Source organism: Canis lupus, chromosome 30 (genome assembly GCF_048164855.1).
Source record: "Canis lupus baileyi chromosome 30, mCanLup2.hap1, whole genome shotgun sequence".
NCBI classification, from domain to species: domain Eukaryota; kingdom Metazoa; phylum Chordata; class Mammalia; order Carnivora; family Canidae; genus Canis; species Canis lupus.
The window spans coordinates 26,405,353-26,408,379 of record NC_132867.1 but is presented as its reverse complement, the minus strand read 5'-3'; the positions used below and the strand labels follow the sequence as shown (position 1 = coordinate 26,408,379).

The following is a 3,027-nucleotide window of genomic DNA, read 5'->3' as shown; positions in this document are numbered from 1 at the left end:
TTACAAGTTATATGCAGATTTTCAACTAGAGGTAGTGGGACTGAGTTGGTGCCCCTAAACCCTGTGCTATTTAAAGAGCCAACTGTAGTTGAACAAATTACTTTTTATAAATTATCCATCTCAAAATTAAAAGTATTTCATATATATAGTATATATATGAAAGTTTCATATATATATTTTATATATATACCATATATTTGTACATATACTATATTATAGTATAGTATATATATACTATGTATACACTTCATATATAGTATATATAGTATATATACAAATATATGAAATATATATAGTTTCATATATATAGTATATATATTTAATTTCATATATATATAGTATTTCATATATATTTAAACTTTAGAAGATTATTCTAAAGAGAGATGCCTGATGCCTGGGTGGCTCAGTTAATTAAGCATCCAACTCCTGATTTCGGCTCAGGTCATGATCTCAGGGTTGTGAGATCAAGGCCTGCATTGGGTTTTGTGCTGGGCCTGGAGCCTCCATAAGATTCTCTTTTCCATCTGCTCACCACTTTCCAAGAAAGAAAGAAAAAGAAAGAGAGAAAGAAAGAAAGAAAGAAAGAAAGAAAGAAAGAAAGAAAGAAAGAAAGAAAGAAAGAAAGAAAGAGAGAAAGAAAGAGAGAAAGAAAGAAAGAAAGAAGAAAGAAAGAAGAAAAAGAAAGAAAGAAGAAAGAAAGAAAGAAAGAAAGAAAGAAAGAAAGAAAGAAAGAAAGAAAGAAAGAAAGAAAGAAAGAAAGAAAGAAAGAAAGAAAGAGAAAGAAAGAAAGAAGAAAGAAAAAGAAAAAGAAAATTAAGGAAATTCCTATGCTAGATAATGAGGGTTCTTCATCATATGAAAGAATTTATCTCTCAAGGTTATTTCTTAAAAATATATTTGAAAGAACAAAATGTTCCATGATGAAATCATAATAAAATCTGCACATTAGATATGACAACTCCTATGTAAAACATTTCTGCAAGAATTCCAAAGGCTCTACTAAAATGTCTGGCATTTCTGTAAAACCTTAGTAGATATTTTTGGTATAACATAACATTACCTCAAAGAATTCCACAAGCTGTCCCTCCCCACATCTGTTAGCAAAGTTCTTGTCAAATATGGGTCATGAAATGTGGCTGAGGGCTGCAACTCTTTCAGTCAAAACTGGTGATGTAAAGTTGTCATATATTACAATTGTGTCCCACAAGGGAACTAGGAGAGTATTACTTCAATCCCTTTAAAATTCCGGACGAAGAAGTAGATTTAGAGAAAGTGGAAAGATGTTAGGTTTATACAACTAGTTAGTGGCAGAACTAATCCCAAAATAATGCTATTCATTAGCTTTAAAAACTTCCACACAGACATACATTTAAAACAAGTTTATACCCTGAAAGTCTAGACAGGTAGATAGTAGTGATTCACAAGAAGCAGAACATGTCTGAAGCCATCCGAATTTTTCAGTCTATGTAGAATACAACTATGTTTCTTTTAATGTAAAAATAATGTTTTGTATATCTTACCAATAAAAAAAAATAACAAAATTCAGGCCGAATAAAGAAAACTAATACAGTATGGTAGACACAGAGTCCAGTTATTTTGGCTTTCTGGTTGTTGGTTTTGTTTTTGGTTTTGTTTTCACCCTTGGCAGATTAACACTCCCTGTAGAGGAGACATTTATTTGAGTTTCAGAAGCAAAGAATGACAAATATGTGTCCTACGTCATTAATTTGATCAAGTAGAAGTATATTTGTAGGGTGGGGGTAATTTTTAAGAAGTCTAGGAAACAACAGAAATAACATAAGACATCAAAATAGACATTGACACAATGCCCGCGTCGTTCTGCAGATTGACAACGCCCGGCTTGCTGCTGATGACTTCCGAATCAAGTATGAGACGGAGCTGGCCATGCGCCAGTCTGTGGAGAGTGACATTCATGGGCTCTACAAGGTCATTGATGACACCAATGTCACTCAGCTGAAGTTAGAGACAGAGATCGAGGCTCTCAAGGAGGAGCTGCTCTTCATGAAGAAGAACCATGAGGAGGAAGTAAAGGGTCTACAAAACCAAACCGCCAACTCTGGTTGACAGTGGAGTTGGATGCCCCCAAATCTCAGGACCTCAGCAAGATCATGGCAAATATCCAGGCCCAGTATGACAAGCTGGCTTAGAAGAACTGGAAGGAGCTGGACAAGTACTGGTCCCAGCAGATCAAGGAGAGCACCACAGTGGTCACCACACAGACCGCTGAGATAGGAGAAGCTGAGATGACCCTCATGGAGCTGAGATGGACAGACGGCCCAGTCCTTGGAGATCAACCTGGACTCAATGAGAAACCTGAAGGCCAGCTTGGAGAACAGCCTGAGGGAGGTCGACACCTGCTACGTGATGGAAATGGAGCAGCTCAACGGGATCCTGCTGCACCTGGAGTCTGAGTTGTCCCAGACCCGGGCAGAGGGGCAGGTGCCAGGCCCAGGAGTATGAGACCCTGCTGAATGTCAAGGTCAAGCTGGAGGCTGAGATTGCCACCTACTGTCGCCTGTTGGAAGACAGGGAGGACTTCAGTCTTACTGATGCCCTGGACAACAGCAACTCCTTGCAGACCATCCAGAAGACCATCACCCGCAAGATCGTAGACAGCAAGGTGGTGTCTGACACCAACGACACCAAAATTCTGAGGCATTGAGGCAGCAAAACAGGATACCCTTTGAGGAGCAGGAGGTCAATAAATGGTTCAGAGGTCAAAAAAAAAATAGACATTGGCAAATCTAAAATGCCATATATTTTTTATTAAATTCTACTATTTCATGAATAAACTGACTGACTTGGCATATTTTTCTCATAACATAAGCACCAAGATATAAGTTAGGGAAGAATGGAAATGTCAGCCCAAGGCTAGCCCACTAGCCCCATGCAAGACCCTTAATGCCTATCCCTACTATTTTGTATTTCTGTACCCAATTCTTCAGGGTTCAAAACCCATCATTCTATTCTTCTTCTCCCCAGTCAGCTGAGGCCCAAAGCTGCTAA

General features: G+C 38.2%; 1 pseudogene; it reads left to right on the top strand.

Moving 5' to 3' along the window:
- Positions 1-1,821: 1,821 nt before the first annotated feature.
- On the top strand, positions 1,822-2,683 carry LOC140621413 (keratin, type I cytoskeletal 18 pseudogene; annotated as a pseudogene).
- The last annotated feature ends 344 nt before the right edge of the window (positions 2,684-3,027 follow it).